Source organism: Bombina bombina, chromosome 5 (assembly GCF_027579735.1).
Source record: "Bombina bombina isolate aBomBom1 chromosome 5, aBomBom1.pri, whole genome shotgun sequence".
Lineage (NCBI taxonomy): Eukaryota > Metazoa > Chordata > Amphibia > Anura > Bombinatoridae > Bombina > Bombina bombina.
In genome coordinates, this window is record NC_069503.1 from 903,040,614 (window position 1) to 903,054,343 (window position 13,730).

A 13,730-nucleotide genomic window follows, 5' to 3' on the forward strand; every position below is an offset into this window, starting at 1 on the left:
AGTATGTGTAAGCTTGAGAAAGAGGCAAGTAGCCTCGAAACGTTGCTCCTATTAAAGGTGTTTTCCTGTTGCTAACAGTGCTACCTTCATCTTTTTGTCCTATTATATTCCTTCAGATCTTAGTTGGGGGTCTGTGAAGGTTTGAGCACCTATTTCCTGCAAATCCTGCAGTGTTACATATGGAGGGGATGACCCAGGAGTGCTGACCCTAACCTCAACATTATCTATTAATGTAATTTATTTAATTTTAGTGTAATGTTAGGTTTAACTGCAAGACAGGTTAGGTTTTATTTCACAGGTAAATTTGTATTTATTTTAACTAGGTAGTTATTAAATAGTTAATGGATGAACCTATTACACAAAACTAGATGGTAATTCTAGGGGGCGCAAAGCCAAAAAACTAAGATATTAAATAATCTCTGGTATAGCCCACAAATTAAAACACTATATATGAATAAATGAATGAATTAAGCACTAATGTGTTGTGGGACTGGGCCTATGCTGATATTTGCCCATATCTGGTAATAGTAAAAAAGTGAGCACAATGAATACAACAAAAAATAAAATATAATAAAAATAAAAAAACCAATGGCCAAATACACACAATATATATATATATATATGAATAAATCACATATAAAATTGATATGTGAATATAAAAGGATAAAATAAAAGTCCTATTGGATCTTAGCTGTATAGGACTCAGTCCTCAGGGATATCCTCAATAAAACACAGTCTCTTTGGTGTGAGATGATCCTACTATCTAATACAGATGATGTCGATTATGTACCCAAATACTGCAGTCTGCTCTTTGTCACATAGATGGTCTGGATACAAATTTTCTCTGTGGAAAGGAATCACAAAGACAAAGGCGCCTCCTAGTGTAATACAGTTGGAGCAAGTGGAATAATGTGAATGCCAAATGGATACTCACAGATGTAGCAGCACTCCGTTGTGCTAATAGAGGCAGGCTGGGAACTCACAGTGTCCCAGCTCACTGGAACAACAAGATTACTGGTCCCTCCAATGTCCTATATGGACCAATTAAGCTCAGACACTCAATAAAAGTTAAAAACCACAATTTAATGGTATAGTAAAATACAAAGTGTCAAACAAATGACACTAATATAAAATGAACAATAAGCAACGCGTTTCTCAGACTGCTGTCTGTTTCATCAGGCTTCTCATGAAACAGACAGCAGGCTGAGAAACGGAGTGCTGCTACATCTGTGAGTATCCATTTGGCATTCACATTATTCCACTTGCTCCAACTGTATTACACTAGGAGGCGCCTTTGTCTTTGTGATTCCTTTCCACAGACAAAATTAAATAGTTAATATCTATTTACTAACTAATCAACCTAGTTAAAATAAATGCAAACTTTACCTGTGAAATAAAAATAAAACATTAGCTAGCTACAATATAACTATTAGTTAGCAGTGAACAAGTGTGCTAAGACACACGAAACATGTCTGCTGTGCTGCACTGTTACCCCTTTTCTGTCAGTGTAAGCCTTTGTTAGAGCTACGGCTCTTTTTTGTTTTTAAGTGTTTTTGAATAAAGCCTTTTTACTTTTATTATTTTGTACTGTCCCCCATTTTTGACTCGTGGACTAAGTAGGTTTGTAGCCCTGCAGCCGCAACAAACTCTCGCATTCTTTGTATCACTATTGCGCCCTTGACAGAGGCGTGACAGGCTGGGCTCCCTACTTCCGGAACTAACATTGCTGGCTGCATGGAGGAGTAGCACGGATACTACACACAGACACGCCGAAGCGACGCTGCTCAGTGACGGACCATAACCCCCGCAGGAACGGTAAGCGCCACACTAGTGTACTTTCTATATTGTAGCTAGCTTAGGTTTTATTTTACAGGTAAGTATTTATTTATTTTTAAATAGGAATAATTTAGGTATTAATTGTAATTTTTATTTGGAATTATTTTAATTATGTTAAAGTTAGTGGGTGTTAGGGTTAGGGTTAGACTTAGGATTAGGTTGAGGGGTTAATAGCTTTAGTATAGTGGCGGCGACATTGGGGCAGCAGATTATGGTCAATAAGTGTAGTTAGGTGGCGGAGATTTTGGGGGCAGCAGATTAGGGGTTAATAACAGTAGTGTAAAATAATGCATTTAGGGAAGAAAAATCCAAATGTTAATTACAGACTCAATGACACTTTACTGACTGTTACAGACGAGGAACAGGACTTGGGAATTATTATTTCAGATGATTTAAAACTTAGTAAACAATGTAGTAAGGCAGCGAGTAAGGCTAGCAGAATGCTTGGATGTATTGGTAGAGGTATTTGCAGCAGAAATAGTAAGGTTCTTATGCCACTTTATAGATCATTAGTTAGGCCTCATCTTGAGTATTGTGTGCAGTTCTGGAGGCCATATCTTCAGAAGGATATTAACAAACTTGAATCTGTGCAAAGGAGGGCTACCAAAATGGTACATGGTCTAAAAAATAAAACTTACCAGGATAGGCTCAATGACCTAAATATGTATAGCTTAGAGGAGAGAAGGGAAAGAGGTGATATGATAGCAACTTTCAAGTACATTAAAGGGTTTAGTAAAACTGAGGCTGTGGGTATTTTACATAAAATGGAAAATTCAAGAACAAGGGGTCATGAGCTCAAGCTAAAGGGTAGTAGATTCAGGAGTAATTTGAGGAAGCACTTCTTTACAGAAAGAGTGATTGATTTATGGAATAAACTTCCTCAAGAGGTAGTAGCAACAAACACTGTGGGGGACTTTAAAAATGCATGGGACAAGCATAGGGCTATCCTACGAACTAGATAAGTTTATACTGTTAGGTAAGGTGGGGCAGACTTGCTGGGCCTATGGCTCTTATCTGCCGTCAATATCTATGTTTCTATGTTTCTATGTAGGTTGTGGCGATGTTAGGGACAGCAGATTAGGGGTTAATAATATTTAACTAGGGTTTGCGATGTGGGAGTACGACGGTTTAGGGGTTAATATGTTTATTATAGTGGCGGCGATGTCCGGAGCGGCAGATTAGGGGTTAATAATTTTATTTTAGTGTTTGCAATGCAGGAGGGCCTCTGTTTAGGGGTTAATAGGTAGTTTATGGGTGTTAGTGTACTTTGTAACACTTTAGTTATGAGTTTTATGCTACAGCTTTGTAACGTAAAACTCATAACTACTGACTTTCAGGTGGCGATACAGATCTTGTAGTTATAGGCTGTACCGCTCACTTTTTGGCCGGACAGGCAAACTCATAATAACGGCGCTATGGAAATCCCATTGAAAAAGGACTTTTTGAAAGGTGCGGTAGTTGCGTTGCGTGACGGCCAAAAAAGTGTGCGGTACACATATACCTGCAAGACTAGTAATAGCAGCGGTAGTGAAAAAGCAGCGTTATGAAGCTTTTTCACTTATAATGCAAAACTCGTCATCTAGCTGATGGACTTTTCTGTTTGCCTACGGCTAGATTACGAGTTTTGCGGTATGCTGAAAAAGCAGCGTTAACAGGTCCTAACGCTGCTTTTTTACGCCCGCTGCTTTTACGAGTCTTGCAGGTTTAGGGGCACCGCACACTTTTTTGGCCTTAACGCAAATCAACTTACGTAAATTTCGTAAAGTCTTTTTTCAATGGGACTTGCATAGCGCCGGTATTACGAATTTTTCCTGGGAGGCCAAAAAGTGAACAGTACACCCTCTACCGCCAAGATTCCTAACGCATTTTAAAGTCAGTAGTTATGAGTTTTACACTACAAAGCTGTAGCATAAAACTCATAACTAAAGTGCTAAAAAGTACACTAACACCCATAAACTACCTATTAACACCTAAACCGAGGACCTCCCACATTGCAAACACTAAAATAAAATGATTAACCCCTAATCTGCCGCTCCCGACATCGCCGCCACTATAATAAACATATTAACCCCTGAACCGCCACACTCCCGTCTCGCAAACACTAGTTAAATATTATTAACCCCTAATCTGCCGCCCCTAACATCGCTGCCACCTACATTATACTTATTAACCCTTAATCTGCCGCTCCGGACATCGCCGCCACCTACATTATACCTATTAACCCCTAATCTGCTGCCCCCAACATCGCCGCCACCTACCTACATTTATTACCCCTAATCTGCGTCCCCAATGTCACCGCCACTATTCTAAATTTATTAACCCTTTAAACCTAAGTCTACCTAAATTATTCCTATTTAAAACGAAATACTTACCTATAAAATAATAGTTGAACTTCAATCCTATTGGCTGATCCAATCCGCCAATAAGATTGAGCTCACATTCAATTGGCTGATTGGAACAGCCAATAGAATGCGAGCTCAATCCTATTGGCTGATTGCATCAGCCAATAGGATTTTTTCAACCTTAATTCCGATTTGCTGATAGAATTCTATCAGCCAATCAGAATCTAAGGGACGCCATCTTGGATGACGTCACTTAAAGGTACCTTCATTCGTCGGGTAGTCGTCGTTGGAAGAGGATGCTCCGCGCCGGTTGTCTTGAAGATGGACCCACTCCGCGTCGGAAGGATGAAGATAGAAGATGCTATCTGGATGAAGACTTCTGCCCGTCTGGAGGACCACTTCTGCCCGTCTGGAGGACCACTTCTGCCGGCTTCGTTGAGGACATCTTGCCGCTTGGATGAAAACTTCTACCGGTAAGTGGATCTTCGGGGGTTAGTGTTAGGATTTTTTAAGGGTGTATTGGGTGGGTTTTATTTTTAGGTTAGGGCTTTGGGCTGCAATAGAGCTAAATGCCCTTTTAAGGGCAATGCCCATACAAATGCCCTTTTCAGGGCAATGTAGAGCTTAGGCTTTTTTAGTTAGGATTTTATTTGGGGGGTTGGTTGTGTGGGTGGTGGGTTTTACTGTTGGGGGGTTCTATGTAAAAAAAAAATTACAGGTAAAAGAGCTGATTTCTTTGGGGCAATGCCCCGCAAAAGGCCCTTTTAAGGGCCATTGGTAGTTTATTATAGGCTAGGGTTTTTTATTTTGGGGGGGGCTTTTTTTAATTTGATAGGGCTATTAGATTAGGTGTAATTAGTTTTAATTTCTTGTAATTTGTTTTTTTATTTTCTGTAATTTAGTGTTTGTTTTTTGTAATTTAGCTAATTGTATTTGATTTATTTAATTGTATTTAATTTAGGTAATTTATTTAATTGTAGTGTAGTGTTAGGTGTTAGTGTAACTTAGGTTAGGTTTTATTTTACAGGTAAATTTGTATTTATTTTAGCTAGGTAGTTATTAAATAGTTAATAACTATTTAGTAACTTTTCTACCTAGTTAAAATAAATACAAACTTGCCTGTAAAATAAAAATAAACCCTAAGCTAGATGCAATGTAACTATTAGTTATATTGTAGCTATCTTAGGGTTTATTTTACAGGTAAGTATTTAGTTTTAAATAGGAGTTATTTAGGTGGTAATAGTAGGTTTTATTTAGATTTATTTAAATTATATTTAAGTTAGTGGGTGTTAGGGTTAGGTTTAGGGGTTAATACATTTAGTATAGTGGTGGCGATGTTAGGGGCGTCAGATTAGGGGTTAATAATATTTAACTAATGTTTGTGATGCGTGTGGCGGTTTAGGGGTTAATATGTTTATTATAGTGGTGGCGCTGTCCGGAGCGGTAGATTAGGGGTTAAAAAATATAATGTAGGTGTCGGCGATGTCTGGAGCGGCAGATTAGGGGTTAAAAAGTGTAAGATTAGGGGTGTTTAGACTCAGGTTTCATGTTAGGGTGTTGGGTGTAAACACCTTTATATCAGTTCTTTTGACAGCATTTTAGCCAATCCGTGCTCGTGCTGACTCATAAATAACTCTACTTGAGTGAGCACAATGTTATCTATAGAACACATGAACTAGCACTGTCTAACTGTAAAAAAAATGTCAAAATGCTTTCAATGGCTTAGAAATTAGCATATGAGCCTACCTAGGTTTAGCTTTAAAAAAGCTTACCAAGAGAACAAAGTAAATAAACGCAAGTTGGAAAGCTGTTTATAATGGCATGCCCTATCTGAATCATGAAGGTTTAATTTTGACTTGACTGTTCCTTTAATAAATGTTTTTGTTTTTTCTGAGAATCAGCAAGGAACAGCCGGGAGAGTGGAGAGAGTGAACAAGATCCAATATCATGGTGTCCGTAATAAACACAGTAAATACTTTCCATGAGGACATGATTTATGATGCTCAGATTAATTATTATGGCACACTCCTTGCTACCTGATTCTAAGACAGATCAGTGAAGATCTTCAATGTGAAAAATGGAGGACAGATTCTTAAAGCTGACTAACAAGGACGAGGACCCCTGTGTGGCATACTACATGGGATCATTCTAGCCTCCTGTTTATATGACCGGAAAAGGCTGATCTGGAAAGAAGAAAATGGGACATGGGAGAAAATATATCAGTACACAGGACATGACTCTTCAGTGAATTCTGCGTGTGGCAGCTCAGATGGGGCAATTGCTTTGCTCACTTATACTTGAGAATCCCGGAAAGTGACTAAGATAAGTAATGCGTATATGATTAGATACAACACCATAAGCTGGGCCCCATTGGTGGTTCCTGGCAGCCTTGTTGATAAGGCAAAAAACTAATTACATCAAGAGATTTGTAGAAATGGGACCAGAATCTAGAAGCTTATAGGGACTAGTTGTTGCATGTGTCTGGGTTTCCTCTATTGGGCTTCCCATCTGTATCATTATTCACAGGATGGCAGGGTTTACAAATGGACTTGTGATACTCCAGGCACCAACTGCTGAAACTCAAACCTACTCCACAAGTGCAATGATGTAGTCTGGCACGGAGCAGGTTAATCACTGCAAACATTCTGCCTGCTGTCAGGTGGTGATAACAAGGTCACCCTATGGAAGGAGTCTGTAGATGGACAGTTGTCTGCTATCAGTGACCCAAATAAGGAGCAGTATCTGCAGATAGCCAACATAATGGGCAGTGACCTCATACATGTATTCAATAAGCATCTTCCTCATAAGAGCTATTCTGCAGCAATACAACCTCAGCCCAGAGAGCGCTGTGTTAACAGCTTTTAAACTACTTCAAATTTATAGAATATATCACCCACTACCTTATGTCTATTTTGAGAGCTGAAAAAGGTAAAGGAGTTCCCCCTAATTGAATCCTTTAATTCAGAATACATGCTTAACCTTTTTGTGATCCTTTTTTTCATAATTATTGAATACCCTAGGCGATAAGCCTGCCCAGAGGGCAGTCTATGTTAAAAAAATACAAACCCCCAAGCTAAATTTACAAAACAAATTACAGAAAAAAATAAAATTTAAACCTAAACTAATACCCCTATAAAAATAAAAATTCCCCCGCAAAATAAAAACACCCTCTAATCTAATACTAAACTACCAATAGCCCTTAAAAGGGCCTTTTGTAGGGCATTGCCCTAAGTTAAACAGCTTTTTTACCTTTAAAAATTACTAAGTCCCTCCTAACAGTAAAAAAAAATCCCCACCCACCAAACTCCCCAAAATAAAAAAAACTAACACTAAAAAAACTAAACTACCTAAAGGGGCATTTGTATGGGCATTAGTGTTAGGCTTTTTTATGTTTTGGTTTGTTTTTTTTTAGATTGGGGTTTTTTGGGCAATTGAAAAAGAGCTGAATATCCTTTTAAGGGCAATGCCCATACAAATGCCCCTTTAGGGGCAATGGACAGTTTAGTTTTTTTTAGTGTTAGGTTTTTTTTTTATTTTGAGGGGTTTGGTGGGTGGGGGGTTTACTGTTAGAGGGGGGACTTAGTATTTTTTAAGGAAAAGAGCTATTTAACTTAGTGCAATGCCCTACAAAAGGCCCTTTTAAGGGCTATTGTTAGTTTATTCTTAGATTAGGGGGTGTTTTTATTTTGGGGGGCTTTTTATTTTCATAGGGATTAGGTTTATTTTTTTATTTTGGATAATGTGGTTTATGTTAGATTTTTTTATTTTGTGTAATTTTAGATTAATTTAATGTCTTTTTAGGTACTGTTAGGATTTTTTATTTTAATTGTAATGTAGTATTTTATTATTTTTGTAATTAAGGGGTTAATTTAGGGGGTGTTAGGTTAGGAGGCTTAGTCATTAAATTAGTTATTTGCATTGTGGGGGTTGGCGGTTTAGGAGTTATTAGGGAAATTAGGTTTAATGCGTTGGTGGTGGATGGCGGTTTAGGGGTTAATAAATTAATTATTTAATTTACAATGTGGGGGAATAGCATATTAGGGGTTAATAGATGTATAAGGTAGTTTGCGATGATGGGGTTGGCGGATTTAGGGGTTAATAATTTTATTATGTAGTTGTTTTTTGTTTTTTTTCTTAATATTTTGTGCAGGCGGTTAGTTTTTTTTTTCTTAATACTTCGTACGGGTGGTTAGGTTTTTCTTTTAATACTTATTGCGGGCGTTTTTTTTTGTTTTTTTTTAATACTTATTGCAGGCGGTTAGTTTTTTTTTTAACACTTATTGCGGGTGGTTAGGTTTTTTTCTAACACTTAATGCGGGCGGTTAGGTTTTTTTTTGTAATACTCCATCTGCCTTCGCTGCATCCCGGTGGATTCCGAAAATGCAGTGGATTGTTTCACCACCCTGCCATTTTTGGAAGGTTTAATGCGTTGGTGGTGGATGGCGGTTAGGGGTTAATAAATTAATTATTTAATTTGCAATGGGGGAATAGCGGATTAGGGGTTAATAGATGTATTAGGTAGTTTGCAATGTTGGGATAGGCGGATATAGGGGTTAATAATTTTATTATGTAGTTGTTTTTTGTTTTTTTCTTAATACTTCGTGTGGGCGGTTATTTTTTTATTTCCTTAATACTTCGTAGTTACATTATTTTTTGTAATTTTAGCTTTTTTTATTTTCTGTAATTTTAGCTTAATTTAAACTTTGTTTTTTTATTTTTAAAGTAATGTTAGGTTTCTTATTTTAATTGTAATTTAGTTTTATTTTAATTTTAATTTATCTAATGGGTTAATTTAGGGGGTGTTAGGTTAGGGGGCTTAGTGATTAGTTATTTGCATTGTGGGGTATGGCGATTTAGGGGTTAATAGATTTATTAGCATTATTGCGTTGTGTGGGTTTGGCGGATTAGGGGTTAATAGTTTAATAGGTTTATTGCGTTGTTGGTTAATGGCGGATTAGGGGTTAATCGTTTTAATAGGTAGTTTGTGATGTTGGGGTTGGCGGATTTAGGGGTTAATACTTTTATTAGGTAGATCACAATGTTTGGTTTAAACCATTATAAATATGTTGAAGAAAAGTGCAAGCATTATAGGACAATTTCAAATTGCCAGCCCCCACCGTAACAGCGCTGGTAACTTACTTTTTGCAGGCCTCGCATCACGTAAGCCTCCAGCTCCCTCCTGATCACTTATTCTGAATGCAGACTCTCAAGCAGGTTGCTCCCTTACAGCTGCTAATTGCTGTAATCTACCAGTATACTAATCTGGCCCTGGACACAAGCAGAGAGTCCTGACCTGTTTCAGCCCTGATTCCTTTACTGATGGAGGTCCAGTCCTCCCCTGACTCATTGTAAACTGTAGAAGCAGACCATTCCACACAGCCTGCTAACTGCATTGATCACAGTGGTTTCCTCCTCGATGTTGCTTCAAACAATTGCTCGAAGGAACACAGAGGATGAAATCACTGTGATCAGTGCAGTTAGCAGTCTGTGTGGAACGGTCTGCTTCTACAGTTTGTAACGAGTGGGTATTTTAAAATAAAGTCACCAAACTTACTATTGAGATGCTCCTTCCACCTCCAGTATGAGCCACATGTGCATCCTTATTTGCCTCTTCAAACAGTACTGCTTTTTGGTGCGCTGATTGAAAATGTCCCCTGTGATGCGTGGCCTTAATTGACATGTGCTCGGGGCCTCACAAATTACTGCGCAGGTGTGCAGCCGCGCTCATTAAAGGGAACATTGCACACCAGTGTTTTAAATCCCTCCCATTTCCCATGATCCTCAGTCATTTTCTTTTGCCTCTTTTGGGCACTTATTCAGCATGTCAGGAAAGCTCTCAGGATCGGTGGAGGCGGTAAGATACTCTGTTCAACAGAGCTTGGCTTCAAAATTTGGGTATACATTTTTACTTAACCCTCTATTTAAAGTCTTTGCTATTTTGCACAGTTTTTCATAGCTTATTTGACCTTTTTTATTTTAACTGTATCCATCTTCAGGGTTAATACATTTTACATTGTGCCTTTTCGAGAGAGGGTCTCTGAAGGGGGGGCATAGGATGCTCTGTGGAATTGAAGGTGGACACAAATGGGAACATGAGGTAGGCCGCAATAACAGCCGAGTTGAGAAGGGGCATGGGTGGGGAGACTACATTTGTGAAAGGTGGGGGGCAGAGAAGGACTGTACTTTAAGACTGAGTAGGTCAGGTAGTGAGTAGGAGGGAGAGGCACTACACAATATATCCATAAAAACAATGAAATTGGAGGGGAGAACAGACTCAGTTTCGGAATAGCTCGTTCTTTTTTCGGAACACTTTTTAGACAAAAAGAAGAAGAGAACATGACTTGCCCTGACTCTCAATTAACACTAGGGTTATGTTTCCATAAGCCGAGGTAACCTAAAAATTATGGGACAATTTGGATATTTAACCACATCAAATTTCCATGTGAATATTTTCAATACAAATGTAAACGCTGTACGTCTCATACATAATAGGGCCTGAACTAAGGGGACTACCATCTACCACAAACAGCATGGCTGGATCTTTCTTTGTCTTCATCTGCTTAGCATAGGAAGAATCTAAAAAACAACCACAATCACTGGAATCAATGATAGCCCTGAGTTTAACCTGTCTATCAGCCCAACGAAAAACAATAGTAATAGATAAATGTTTAGACAGCAAACGGCATTGCCATTATTCTAGGGATAATGATCCTTTTAATAACCCTATTTGCATAGGTTCACATTCTGATTCAAAAGGCTCAATAGAAAATTTAACTTTAGACTTAGGTTCACTAGAAACAGAAAAACCCTCAAGAGAGGTTTCCTTTAATAAACTCAATTACTGTTGGGAATATCACTCCTGGCCAGCAGGAGGAGGCAAAGAGCATCACAGCAAAGCTGTTAAATATCACTCCCCTGCCCACAATCCCCTAGTCAATCTCTTTGCCTGTAGTGCAAGGAGGAGGTGAAGTTTAGGTGTCTGATGAGAAGTTTTCTTCAATCAAGATTTTATTCTTTTTTTAGCAGAGTAAGTTTACTCTGTACCCTTCTAGGGTCTAGCCTAGTCCACATTATTCTCTTCAGTAGGGCAGTGGTGGCTTTTGAGAACTTGTGAGGTACAATCCTCACTGCGTTTTCTAAAGAATCTGCTGCCCTAACTAGAAAACCTGAGTAGGTTTACTCAGTTTTTCTCTCTTCACAGGTCCATGTGAGGTGCTGCATCCTCTCCAACCAGGTGAGCTGTCCTGCTGCCGGAAAGCACTTTCAGGTAAGTGCCATTTTAATTTTCTTTTGCAAGGAGATTGCTGGCACTTGTTACAGCTAAAAGCTGTCTTATTTAATATGCAACTTTATTAAACATTCATGTTTGGGGTTTATTTTAGGCAGTTTGGGCATTGAGACTGTGAGGTGATTTATGGTGGCTCAGTGTGTTATAGTAGTGTTTTTTTTTTTTTAAAGTTTTTTATTGAGGGAATAACATTTACAGAGACAGCAAACCGCTTGCTCAATCAAGCTCATGACAAATAATAAATATACAAACAATTACCATGGACATAAGAAATACACTAGAACATATAAAGGAAAGATCTCTTATCATAACGGTGGAGTTGCATGTCCAAGGCGAAACATAGTTCAAATGAATAGGGATTGAGGAGCAAACCTACAAGCGCCCTCTTTTTCCCCCAAAGACACCTGAGGCCACTTTTGGACCCCAATAGATTTAATTCGCTAATCAGAGGGCTTTTAAATGATACAGGCCCATTAAAGGCCTATACTTACTCACTCCTTCATATGTCTGCTAGGACCATGGATAGGTCCGGAAAACTGGAAGTAGAATTGAAGGAGAAGGCAAACTTAAACATAACTACATTGGTAATGCACATACTGGATATTGTATCAGAAAAATAGGGCTGCTTTAACTGTTACCCCAATAAGGCTAGGTATTAATAGGTAAAAGAATACAATCAATCATAGTCAAGTTCAATCATATTATGCTAGGACAGGAGCAAATATTTCACCCATAGGTAACCATATGCATCTAGATGCTAGTTAAAATACTCAATGCCACTTTTCATTTTTATATATCTCATCAGGATCTCATTCTGTGAAGAACATGAGAAACACTTAGGTTGGTTACCCCGACCCCTTTAACTCTAAAGCATCCTACCAGCAAATCAATCAGATACAGTAAGCATATACCTAGGCTAACATCGATATAGAAAATTGCAGAGATAAACAGTTTGCAGTCTTTGAAGCATATGATAATAGTCATAAAACATCTTTCAATAGTAAAATCCGGAGAGCCTTTCTTATAAACATGCAGGAACAAACCATAACAGAGGCTCTACGAACAGGACAGAGACTACATAACTCTGTCATATAGGGAGTATGGAGGGTAAGCCAGTTATCCCTTACCATACAGTGAGGGGGTGGGGCGGATTCAGGGCTGAAATAAATAAACTATAGGGCAGTATATTATCTGAGCGCATATATTAAAATGATAATAATAATTATAAATAATAAGAGGAAAAGAAAAAAAATATATATAGTGAACCCACGGCACTATTAGCAGGTTAATGTAGCAATTTAAAGATAACATATGAACAGTCTAACATTCAAATAAAGCTTCCTCTCTTATCAAGTGACCCACATTTCAGCAGACTAAGTACTCCAACTTCCCAACTAAAGGAGAGAGAGCTCCAAAGCAATAAAATAAAAATTTAAATAAAAAAAAGGCTGCATTTATAATGTGGAATGCCTAATTAGACAACTTTTTGGAAAGCTTAAGTCATCAAAATGTGTAGGCAACAATACTAATACCTTCACTCTAGGTGTAAGAATATGCGTACAGACATAAGATCATTTGTAGTGTAGGCATCGCATATATACAGGACATGAATTAATGAGAGCATAGGTATCAAGTCAGCACTGCAAATAAAGGCCCAATAGGCCCTACATATGCAAATATGGAAAAACATGTATGAGTCTCAGTAAGCAGGAGCAAAGCCTGTATTCAGTTTTTAGAGACTACAAAACTCTGCCAACAAAATAGATGTGGAGGATAAACCATCTATCCCTTACCACACAGTGGGGGTGGGGGGGGGCGGATAAAATGCTTGTGCTATAGCCCCCCTTTATCAGACATAGTACCCAGCCTGACCTATATATGTTGTATATGCTCTTATTATCAAATTGATATCCAGCTTCTAACTAAAACAATGACAGTATTAAGGTAACAATCTCCTTACAAAATACATATGGCTGGGAGTGCCAAAAGTCTCTCTGGGTTAGTGGCTACTAGTAACTTTCAGTGAGTAAGGACTCCTTAGGGGTGCGGGGAGTTATGTGTATCTGTGTATGTACTACAGGCGTAGCAGATAATTTTGTCTCTATAAAGGTGCCCCTAACAGTAAGTTACCCGACCGTTTAGGGGTAGGTAAGCTGTATAGTGAGCCCCAGGGAGCTGAAATCTAATCCCATCAGTAGGGCATTTGCAAAATCTCTACCTCCCCATAATCCGGAATGGTGAAAAGTACACACATATATATATTG

General features: G+C 38.4%; 1 pseudogene; it reads left to right on the plus strand.

Moving 5' to 3' along the window:
* Positions 1-6,125: 6,125 nt before the first annotated feature.
* LOC128661657 (protein SEC13 homolog) lies at positions 6,126-7,043 on the plus strand (annotated as a pseudogene).
* The last annotated feature ends 6,687 nt before the right edge of the window (positions 7,044-13,730 follow it).